Source organism: Hyaena hyaena, unplaced genomic scaffold (genome assembly GCF_003009895.1).
Source record: "Hyaena hyaena isolate Hyena2069 unplaced genomic scaffold, ASM300989v1 scaffold_0, whole genome shotgun sequence".
NCBI lineage: Eukaryota > Metazoa > Chordata > Mammalia > Carnivora > Hyaenidae > Hyaena > Hyaena hyaena.
Genome location: NW_024080632.1, coordinates 2751835 through 2764194, shown reverse-complemented (window position 1 = coordinate 2764194; position 12360 = coordinate 2751835).

The window sequence follows — 12360 nt, the reverse complement described above, 5'->3', positions numbered from 1 at the left end:
CCTCCAGATCATGGCCTGAGCCGAAATCAAGAGTTGGACACTCAACCAACCAAGCTACCCAGGCGCCCCTCTTTTTTCATTTTGATACTGTCCTTGGACACACACCAATTCTTAATTCGATAATTGAGGTCTGATTTATCTCTTTTTTTCCTTTGGTTTTACTTGTGCTTTTGGTGTCATATCAATTCCAGGGTCACAGAGATTTTCACCTACGCTTTCTTCAAAGAGTTTTATAGTTCTATAGTTTTATACTTTGTTCTTACATTTAAGAGTTTAACCCATTTTTAAATTTTTTTGTGTGTGTATGGTGTGAGATGGGCCCAAGTTCTTTCTTTGTATGGGGGTACCTGGTTGGTCCAGTACCATTTATTGAAAAGACTATTTTTCCCCATTGAATGGTCCCGACAGCCTTGTTGAAAATCAGTAGATGATAAATATGAAAGTTTATTTCTGAACTCTTAATTTTTGTTCCATTGACCTGTATTCCTTTTTTTAATCAAAAAATTTTTTATTTATGTTTTATTTATGTTTATTTTTGGGAGAGACAGATAGAGACAGAATGCAAGTAGGGGAGGGGCAGAGAGAGAGGGAGACACAGAATCCAAAGCAGGCTCCAGGCTCTGAGCTGTCAGCACAGAGCCTGACGCACGGCTCAAACTCACGGACCAAGAGATCATGACCTCAGCTGCAGTCAGAAGCCCAGGCGACTGAGCCACCCAGGCACCACATCCACCTGTATTTCTATCCTTACACCAAAATGTCACTGCTTTGATTACCCTGGCTTTGAAGTGAGCTTTGAATTTAGGAAGGGTGAGCACTCCAACTTTGTTTTTCTTTTTCAAGATTGTTGTGGCTATTCTGGGTTCCTTGTATTTCCATAGGAGTTTCAGAATTGGCTTGTCCGTTTTTCCAAAAACAAAAAAGGCAACTGGAATTCCAAAAGGGTTTGTATTAAATCTGTGTAGCAATTTGGGGAGTATTGCGTTTTTTTTGTTTTTTTTTTAAGTGTTATTTTGAGAGAGAGTGAGCACAAGCAGAGGAGGGACAGTGAGAGAGAATCCCAAGCAGGCTCCATGCAGTCAGGATGGAGCCCGACCCATGAACCTTGAGATCGTGAACTGAGCGAAAATCAAGAGTCAGACCCTGAACGGACTGAGCCACCCAGGCGCCCCAGGGCATTTTGCCACCTTAACTACAATATATTATGTCTTCCAGCCCATGAATGCAGGATGTCTTTATATTGACTTAGGTTTTTTTCCCTTTAATTTCAGCAATGGTTTTTATAGTTTACAGTGTTCGAGTCTTGTAGTTCTTTGGTTAAACTTATTCCTAAGTATTTCACTATTGAAAATGTTGAACATCTCACTGTTGAAAATGGAATGGTTTTCTTGATTTTTGTATTGTTCATTGCTAATTTATTTTTTTTAATATATTTTTAAAATTTATTTTGAGAGACAGCGTGAGCAGGGGAGGGTCAGAGAGAAAGGGTGTCACAGACTGAAACAGGCTCCAGGCTCTGAGCTGGCAGTCAGCACAGAGCCCGACGCAGGGCTCGAACCCGCGAACCGTGAGATCATGACCTAAGCAAAAGTCGGACGCTTAACCGACTAAGCCACCCAGGCGCCCCTGTTCATTGCTAGTTTATACAAATACAACTGATTTTTGTGTATTGCTGTCTATCCTGCAACTTCCCTGAACTTACTTTTTGACGCTACTGGTTTGCTTAGCTGTCTATATGGTGTCTTTACGATTTTCTGTATATAAGGTCACGTCTTCTGTAAAGAATGTTACTTCTTCCTTTCCAAGTGGGATGTCTTTCATTTCCCTTTCTTGCCTAATTGCCCTCACTAGAATCTCGGGAACAATCTGGGTATAGGTGGTGAGAGCAGACATCCTTGTCTCGTTCCCAGCGTAGGGGGGGAGGATTTCAGTGTTTCACCACTAAGTACCGATGTTCACCGCAGGCCTTTCCGAGATGCCCTTCATGAGGCGGAGGAATTTCTCTTCTATTACTAAGTTTGTGGAGCATTTTTATCATGAGAGTTGGATTTTGTTAAATGCTTTTTTCTGCATCTGTCGAGAGGATCATGTGGGAATCCTTTTCCCTCTATTCAACAAATATGCATTGACAGTCTCCTAAGTGTCAGACGCTATTCTAGAAGCACCGAAGGAAGACAACCCCCATGCTGTCGTGAAACTTCGTGCTCTAGGCACAGACACATTTAGCTCTCCCCCTTCACCCCTCCACATCGGAGTCATTACCTCACCCCTCACCTCCCACTGTTTCTTACTCTTCTTCAGGCCAGACTGGGTTATGAGCCTGGTCCTTGTTCAGCTTCACACCTAAGCCTTCATTACACTAACCTTGACCCTGTGCTCCAGTGGGCAAACTTCTGCTCCTCCATCGAAGGCCAGCTCCACTCTCCCCACCTCTGAAAAGCACCCCCGCCCCCGGCTGGCTGCCCTCTATTGACGCCCACTCTTGCCTTTAATCTGGTCTGTCACCTTCCTGAAGAATTGCATCCTTGCATGTTCTAGTCAGGGACATAGAGCGTTTCATAAATGGCCTCCATATGGCCCTAGAAATGAGAGCCATTCTCCCCTGTAGGAAGGTCTGCAGTTCCCAACCTGTTTCCTGCTCACAGCTCACTTTCTGGAACAGATGTCTGGGTCTCCTTGCAAATTACCTGGAACTTGTTGGCTTCAAACGACAGAAGTGTATTCTCTTATGGTTCTGGAGGCCAGAAGCCTGAAATCAAGGTGTCCCCTCCAAGACTCTAGGGAAGGACACAAGCAGAGGATTCTCTGCTCTCCCAGCCACTGGCGGCTCCAGGTGTCCCTTGGCTTGTGGCCGCATCACTCCAAGCCTGTCTTCACACAGTCTTCCTCTCGCCTTGTCTTCTCCCCTCACAGAACACTGGTCGTTGGATTTACGAGCCACCCTAATCTAGGATGATCTCATCCTGAGATCTCTTTTTTTTTTTTTAATTATTTTTTTAATGTTTATTTTGAAAGAGAGTGAGCCGGAGAGGGACAGAAGAGAGACAGAATCCCAAGCAAGCTCTGAGCTTCAGCACTGAGGGCCTGACGCAGTGCTCAAACCCACAAACCGTGGTGACCTGGGCCGAAATCAAGAGCTGGCCACTTAACCACTTAACCGACTAAGCCACCCAGGCACCCCTCATCTTGAGATCCTTACTTACCTGTGTAACGATATCCGCCCCCGCCGCTCTAAAAGGTCACATTTAATGATTCCGGGTGGACATCTCTTTTAGGAGGCCACCATTCAACCCACTACAACAGGCTTCAAAAAGGATCTGGAGTTTTCTCCCTTTCTTCTCTTCCTTTTGTGTCTGAGTTAAAACCCCTAGAAGGAGAAGCAAAGAGACCTAGCAGCTCCATTAAAAACATGTCTGTGATGACACTTGAAGAAGAACCTTTTAATGAGTGGTTTTAGAATGCTCTAGAATGTTTCCCTATTAGTTCAATGGGTATTTCACAGGTTGGCTTGCCAGGGAGCAGAGCAGATGAAGGAAGGACACCGGGAAGCCTGGTGAAAGAGCTTGGCACATGGGGCGCCCGGGTGGCTTAGTCGGTTAAACGTCCAACTTTCGCTTAGGTCATGATCTCGCGGTTCGCGGGTTCGAGCCCCGCGTCGGGCTCTGTGCTGACTGCCAGCTCAGAGCCTGGAGCCTGTTTCAGTCTGTGACTCCCTCTCTCTGACCCTCCCCTGCTCACGCTGTCTCTCTCTCTCTCTCTCCTAGAAATAAATAAAACATTAAAAAAAAAAAAAAAGAAAGAGCTTGGCACAAATCAGGAGACATTATTTTAGCTCTGGGTCCACATATACTTCTTAGCCCTCAGATAGCTTATGTAACCTCCCTGGGCTTTAGTCTCAACTGTAAATTTGGGAGGTTTGATGGGACAGAGCTCTAAGAATTCTGGCAGCTCTGACATCCTAAGAAAGCAGGGAGACAATGCACAGGCCATTTTCTCTAATGATCTCTCAAGCATCAGCCCAGAAAGGCCTTTGCATCATCACTTTGGAGCCATTTCCATCACCGGACAACATTCTGGGGGCAATCTGCTCAAGGCGGGGTACACCTGCCCCAGGTGGTAAGAAGGGGCGCTCCTAGGACTGGGGGATATTAGGAATTCTATTTACATGGGATTTACTGGGTACATATTACTAGAGCAGCACACACAGAACTTACAAATAGCCTAATCAACAGTAGTTAAAGGTATTCTCAGAAAAAAACTTTCTACTCAGAAAAAAACTTTCTACTTTTTTAAAAAAACATTTTTTTGAACATTTATTTATTATTGGGAAACAGAGAGAGACAGAGCATGAGCAGGGGAGGGACAGAGAGAAGGGGAGACACAGAAATTGAAGCAGGCTCCAGGCTCTGCACTGTCAGCACAGAGCCTGACGTGGGGCTCGAACCCACAAAGTGCGAGGTCATGACCTGAGCTGAGGTCGGACGTTTAACTGACTGAGCCACCCAGGCGCCCCAAGAAAAAAGCTTTTTCAATATATGACCTAAAAATGTTTGGAGACCACCGACCTAAGGAACTCGTTACGTAGGTGGTCCGACCGCCAGGCAAGTTGTGGGCGGCAGTACCACGGTTAGCTTAGCACGGTTAGTGACTCCCATGTGGTGTATGTCCTCAGGACACTAAAACCCTACTTAATTTTATATCAAGTCAGGTTTTGATCAGAGAGCTATTCCCAAGTGTATTAACTCTCGGTTATGCTTCTGTCATTACTCCTGTTTGTACGCAAGGAGCCAGCAAGCTTCTCCTGCAAAGGGTCAGAAGACAAATTTCGTAGCCTTTGCCATAGAGTTTGGCCATAAGGTCTCTAACTATGCGAGTCCGCCACTGGAGCACTAAAGCAGCTTTACACAACACATAAAAGGGATGGCGCGATTGCGTGCCAATAAAACTTTATTTACAAATACTGAAATTTGAACTTCAGGTGGTTTTCGCAGGTCATAAAACGATCTTTTTATTTTTTTCCACCATTGAAGAATGTAAAGACTATTCTTAGCTTGCAGGGTCATTCAAAAACAGGTGATGCACTGGCGTGGCCCGTGGACTGTAGTTCGCCAGTCCATTTTTGACCACGAAAGTTTGTTTCTCAAGCTTGATTCCCTGTGGTTAGCACACTGAAAAACAGAGCTTGTATACATTCGGGGGCATATTGAACTTATTTTCATATCACTACCTCTGAACAAGAAACACAGGCCAAAAAGAAACTGTGGGAACACAAAGCTAAACAAAAACCCAGTATTAGCGCAGGAACTGAGAGAAATGTACAATTTATCTTGATCTTGGGCTAGAGATGAAAATGGGCGGAATTCTGGAGCCTTCCTGCTCTAACCAGTGGGCACCTTCACAGAGCACTCGACTTCCTTTTACAAAGGGGTTCATGCTGTTAAGCTTCCTATCATCCTAATTTTTTCTAGTTTGGATTTCTCTAGTGATTAAGGGCTCGCACATCAATCTCTGTTGAAAACTCATCTTGCCTGGAACCAACCAAAGGTAAGTATTTTGGTGTTTTTGTTACTTACAAAGTTCCCCTCCCGAGTTCCCCAAGAAAGGATACCGAGGAAATGGGCGAGACAGACCACCTTGAAGTGGTGAGATGGGAACTGGGGGCGGAGGGGGCCAAGTGGTATAGGAGCAAAAGCGGCGTTCCTCGTTACGTTCTCATCTGCCTATTGACTTCGGTCACGTGGTATTAGTTAAGCCAACAACCCAAAACATTAAGTATTCCAGACTGATTTGGCATTCACGTAGCCCTTACCTTTGCGTGACACTCTGGGGTGGTTCTTAAATGAGAGGGTTTGGTGATTTGGGACCAACCGTAAGGCGCTTGCCTCTCCTAACCCAGTAATGCACTCGATGCCCAGAGTGGGCAGCTTTCAGGAGATGAAGCCAACGTGCTGAGAATTGGACTCTAAAAATAAGCATTTTGCACATTTCTTTTAGTCTCCTTTCTCTCCATAAAGGCCTCCACAGATGGCTTCTTTACATCATGCTCTCAAATGACTAGCTGTTAAATATTCATACTTATGGAAATTGTACTGTACGTACTCCAACCCCACCCCCACCCCCGCCAGTTAACATTCGTATTTCCCGTATCTCAAGGCCCTTGTTCCTGGGTCTTGTCCTCCGTAGACCACAGACTCGTGCACACACATACACACCCATCGCAGACACCAACTTTTGCCTCTTTATGACTAATTTGCCTAGAGCAGTGGTTCTTTTATTTTGAAAGCTTATTTTGTTTCTCTTGAGAAGTGGGGAGGGGCAGAGAGAGAATCCCAAGTAGGCTCCGAGCCATCAGCAGAGCTCAATCCGGGGCTTGAACTCATAAAACCATGAGATCATGACCTGAGCCAAAATCAAGTCAGATCCTTAACCTAATGAGCCATCCACACCCACACCCACACCCACACGCCCCTCGGGCAGTAGTTAAGTGTTTGCGGCTCAGGTCATGATCTCATGGTTCCTGAGTTTGAGCCCCAGGTAGGGCTCTGTGCTGACAGCTTGGAGCCTGGAGCCTGCTTTGGATTCTGTCTCCCTCTCTCTCTACCTCTCCCCCACTCACTCTGTCTCTCTAAAAATAAATGTTCAAAAAACTTCTTTTAATCCTAAGTTTCCTTTCAGTCTTCAAGCTCAACTTAAAAATACTTTATTTTGTATTTTTAAAAGATTTTTATTTTTTAAGTAACCTCTACGCCCAGTGTGGGGCTCAAACCTACAACCCTGAGATCAAGAGTCGCATGCTCTACTGACTGAGCCAGACAGGCGCCCCCTCAACTTACCAGTATCTTAATAACATTTTTGTTAAAACGTATAACACTCCCTTGTTCCATTAATACTCCATTATCTCACGTATTTGACAGATTAACATTAGTGCCATTTACAAATTTGATTAAGGATTTCAAGCTACAAATGGAGTATGGTTCTCTTAAGCATTTCAAAACCCATAAAGACTCACAAGTAGGCCGTATTCCAAACATTAAAAAAGAGGGGCACCTGGGTGGCTCAGTCGGTTAAGCATCCGACTTCGGCTCAGATCGTGATTTCGAGCCCCTCGTCGGGCTCTGTGCTGACAGCCAGCTCAGAGCCTGGAGCCTGTTTCAGATTCTGTGTCTCCCTCTCTCTCTGACCCTCCCCTGCTCACGCTGTCTCTCTCTCTCAGAAATAAATAAAACATTAAAAATTAAAAAAAAAAAAAGTCCATCCACGCGTGGACACCCTCCCTCCCACACTGCCTTTCTCTAGGACAGCACTGCTGGACCCTGGCCCAGGCCACTGAAGCTGGACACGAGCCTACCCCAAGCCGGCTCCCAGATCTGTGCAGGTCTCATCTGTGAAGAGTGAGGGGGCTCCAGCCTCACAGGGAAGGAGGCTCATCTCCCTCCTGTGCTGTTTTCTCGACCGTTCGTTCCCTGTTCTCTGGCTTCCCAGGGCCAGCGCGGGACTGGGCCTCCTTGCCCATCCTTACGGTCTTATCAACGAGCCCCAGAGCTCAGAGTGGCATGACTCAACCCGGCCCTGCCCGCCCCCGCGTCTTTGGTCAGTCACCTCCCGGGCCTGCCCTGCTCAGCCACGTAAGCATTCCTGATGTTTTCTAACGGCCGGCACCACAGGAATCTTTTTTTTTTTTTAATATTTTGTTTATTTCTAGGAGAGAGAGAGAGAGAGAGACAGTGCGAGCAGGGGAGGGTCAGAAAGAGAGGGAGTCACAGACTGAAACAGGCTCCAGGCTCCGAGCTGGCAGTCAGCACAGAGCCCGACGCGGGGCTCGAACCCACGAACCGCGAGATCATGACCTAAGCGAAAGTCGGACGCTTAACCGACTAAGCCACCCAGGCACCCCCGGGACCACAGGAATCTTATCTGCTGTCTTGACAGTAGAGTGAGTACCCGTGCGGAATCACTGCTGGGGACAGCATGTGACCCGATGCCAGACACACACAGCTTATTCAATTCTTAGTAAATACAGGCACCGATCCCCCCAAATGAAGACACTCAACACCTTCCATAGTTCGTGAGCAAAGCAACTTGTCCGAGAACTAGGGAAGGACTGACCACCGCGGAGAGGAGCACAGCGAACACTCCACCGCCACCGGCACACAGCAGGCGCTCCAAACTCCCTGCGAGTTTTCTACATTAACTCGTCTTTTCATGAACAGAGCTCAAATCTTGGGACTCACAGACCAGGTGGTTGCTCAACACCAGGAATGATTTTAAACAAGAACCTTGTGCCTGCCCCCAAGTCCTCCAACACTGGAGGCTGCCCTTCCGTTCTGTGGCACCGTGCAGGGCACACCCTCACGAGCGGAGCCTCAGGAGCCAGGGGGAGGCTGGAGGACCTCAGCCCAGGCCCTGCTGCACTGTCCACAGGCGCGCCGGTGTGCACACTTCTCACTCTGCCAGAGTGCTGGCCTGGGTGGCTCTGTCAGCTGAGTGACCCACTTTTGATTTTGGCTCAGGCCATGATCTCATAGTTCATGGGATCGAGTCCCCTGTCAGGCTCTGTGCTGACAGTGTGGAGCCTGCTTGGGACTCTCTCTTTGCCCCTCCCCTACTCTCTCTCTCAAAATAAACAAACTTAAAAAAAAAAAAGAGTACTGGCTTCCATCCTATCTACACTGTGCGAAGTCTCCTAGAATTCATTCTAAAGAAAATGTTGGGGCGCCTGGGTGGCTCAGTCAGTTGGGCGTCTGACTTCGGCTCAGGTCATGATCTCACGGTTCGTGGGTTCGAGCCCCGCGTCGGGCTCTGTGCTGACAGCCAGCTCAGAGCCAGAAGCCGGTTTCAGATTCTGTGCTTCCCTTTCTGACTCTCCCCTGCTCACGCTGTCTCGCTCTCTCAGAAATAAAAAAAAAAATTAAAAATTAAAAAAAAAAAAAAGTCAACGTTAAAAAGTCCACACCCCCAAAAGGAGAGCTCTCTCAGTGAGCGTGGTGGCACGATGCAAGCCCAGCAGGTGCTCAGCACCCAGATAAAGAACACACAAAGAGGGAAAAAGTGTATTAGCCAGTTTAATTTATTTAAGAATCTTACAAAAAAAAGAAAACAAAACAAAAAACACGACAACAAAAAACTAAATACAGAATTTGTTATGCTTCATGGTTGATCATTTTTTACTTGCAAGGGTAAACCTCGCTAAATGCAGCCAACACACTTTTATTGCATGAGACCCAATTTTTAGTTACAGATCAAAATGGCTGGAACAACCCTTTGTGGACACCGGGTACTGTGATAACCACGGAAGGCTAAAGGAAGCAGTGCAGTGGCGTCAGAACAGTGCGTCCCCTTCACACACTAACACACATTCAAGACAGAGTAGCAATATAAAAAGGGAGATTTAAAAAAAGAGAACCAAATAAAAACAGCCAAGGGTTTACATCCACCTCTGTTTTCAAATTGTCTTTGGATTCCATCACACATGGTCTCAAGATGCACCAAGTCAGATCAGTAAAGGGGGAAGATCTATGCCTACATAGAAAAGTATCCTTTGCTCAGTGGAGGTAGAACCTGGCAAAAGTTTTATTGCAGAGATACAGCCGCGTACCTCTTCCCACCTCTCATGGCTGATGGTAGATACAAGTGGTTATTGAAAAATAATATCAGTAGTTTGCAAATTCAGTATAAACCATGAACAGGATGATTTTTTTTTCCAATGGCGGTGAGACTGCAATGTGCTACGTAGAAAAAAAGCTCTCTGCCCCCCAAAGCGGGAGTCAGAAAGGCGGCTCAAGCTTCTTTATCCTCTTCAGTGCCACAAATACTGTCATAGCAAGAAAGGCCCTTGGGGGGCAGAGGGGTGGCGAGGGGAGCTGGAAGAACGGGGTGTCCTCACTAAGGGCCCTGTGGACTGACCTTCAGACCAGGAGGCGGCCTCACCTGGCAGTAGCAAAAAGAACCGAGTCTGCCAGGCTGCGTCCCCCGCCGCTCGGCACTGCTGCGCGCCACAGCTCAACCACCCCTTGGGCACCAGGGGAAGCAGGTGAGCAGGGTGGGTTTGGGCCAGGATTCGCACTGAAGCTCATCTCTGACAGGGCCTAATTCAAGGCAAGTTAGGTTCCCAAGACTTACCTAAATGCAAACAACTTCTCAATTTTCAGCAAGTCTACCAAGTTCAATAGTGGTAAATGGAACGCGTACGTGAGGAAAAGGCCCGAGAAATGCTCACAGCGAGCCCTCCGAAAAGGTACAGGGGAACATTTCCTTAACGGTGCAAAATCTTTACAGAGAAACCAATTTTGCCTCCCAGCGGATGATGACCACCCTTGTTAAGAGCCACCCCAGGTGGCAACGCTTCCCTGTCGGCAACACTAATGGTCAAGAATGCCTTAATCCACCTCAGCAGCTAGGTCTGTGGCTGATCCAGGCAAGGTCAACTCACCAGTAGCAGTAGCTGGTGGAGACGGCAGCTCAGGGGACCCCGCTGGCCAGTCTGTCCCGTTCACTGCCCGCTTTACCCTCAGCGTACAATCAGCCGTGAGCTGAAGGCCGTGGAAGGCCCCACAGCAGCCGTGTTGCTCTCTGGGAGGACAACTGTTCCTTCCAGTACATTCTTCAATGTCACCTGTCCAAAAGGAGACCCACATGTACCAGGCCGGTCTCCCCACCTGCTACTAACATCCTTAACAGGCGAGAGCAGAAGCAGATTACCTGTGCTCTCTGCAAAATCAATTCCTGATTATTACTGCTGACTGGTACAGGCCTGACCTGTTTAATTAAAGAAAACAACACGCACAGAAACTCTGCAGCAGCAGGGCCGCAAACCACTGTTCAGACCTGCAAGAGCTGCTTCTCAGCGGGAGAGCCGCAGACGAAGGATCTGGTACAGGCCTGAAAAATGGCAAGGGCAGGAGCAAGGCAGGTAACTGAAGAGCTATGTTTGATCCCAAACGCACTGAAGAAGTTAGAGGAGCTTAAAGAAGTCGTGGGAAGAAATTTGTTTTTATGTGAAAACATCAGGCTCACTACAGCTTCCAAAGAGCAACATAAATGAGCATAACTAGTCATATAATGACAGTATCAGAAATTGCACTCAAGTACATTCCCCCCAATACAATGCATTGCACACAGTAAAAATCTGTAATAAAAATGCAAAACACAATCAGGCATGTTGAAAAATATTAACACAAAACAGACATAGGAATTCTATAGTCAAGATGCAAAACTGAATCCTAAAATACATGAACAAATTCAACTAAGAAGTTTTTCATACTTTTATAGATATAAAAAAAAATTAGAAGATGCCCCGTATGGGAAGTCAAGAAAAGAATAAATAGGATTGAAGGGAGGAGGGAAAGAGAAAAAAAGTGGGTAGGGTCCCAATTTACAAGAAATATTTACATTCAGAATTCAAAAGAACTCAGCATTTCTATATATACACATTTATGTACATATATATAAGTACAGCATAAAATCAGAAAGTGGGTTTTGGGATTTCACCTCAAGTACTCAGAAAGAAATTACTAGCTAGCTTGACTTGCAGGTATCTATTTAGATGTGTTTCCTTCACTTACATGCCCTTAAAAGACACCGCATTTGTACTGGAAAATCAGCATCCCATGAGGAATTTTCACAAATGGTTTTCACTCGCAGCTACCGCCGCGACGGGGACTGCTTGCCGTGTTGCAGTAACAAACTGCGCCCAGCCCTATGAGTGGGTTACGCAGTTAGCCTGGGAGATCCTGGGCACAGGAGGGGGAGGCAACAAATGCCCATCGTCACAGCGGCTGCCTTTGCCACTGGGATGCCTGAACTAACCAGACATCCGGCTAACCAGCCTAACGGCGACTCTCACGTAGCACCACTCCTAGAAACTATCAAATAACACTCAGGTATGTTTTTAAACTAAGTATTTAGATAGGGACCTTCCTCTTAATATCTTATCAAGAAAAGGACCGAAAGGGAAAAAACTTTTCCTCTGCTCCGACTTTCATAAATTGAGATGCACCAATCATATGTAATCCGCCACTCTTTGCCCTCATGCTAAACTGGAAGCAGAGGGGGCGGGGGCAAGGGCTCCCGTCACACAACTGGTAAGTGCTGCCCTAGTCATGCCTGTTACAAGTTCTAATCGCATCACATGGAGGCTAGCAAATGAATGCCCCATGGGCCACAGACACGAAACTGAGCGTCTTAAATGTTATATTCCCCTAGAGCTTGGTAATCTAGAACTTTTACCTTCACAGCTGAAGCACGCTAAAATGAAAAGGGTCATTGTTGCAGCTCAAAAAAAGTTCTCAAGTGCTAATTAATTGGACTGGAATAAATATATGTACACAAACACACACTACTACGTTGCTTTGGATGCAAGTT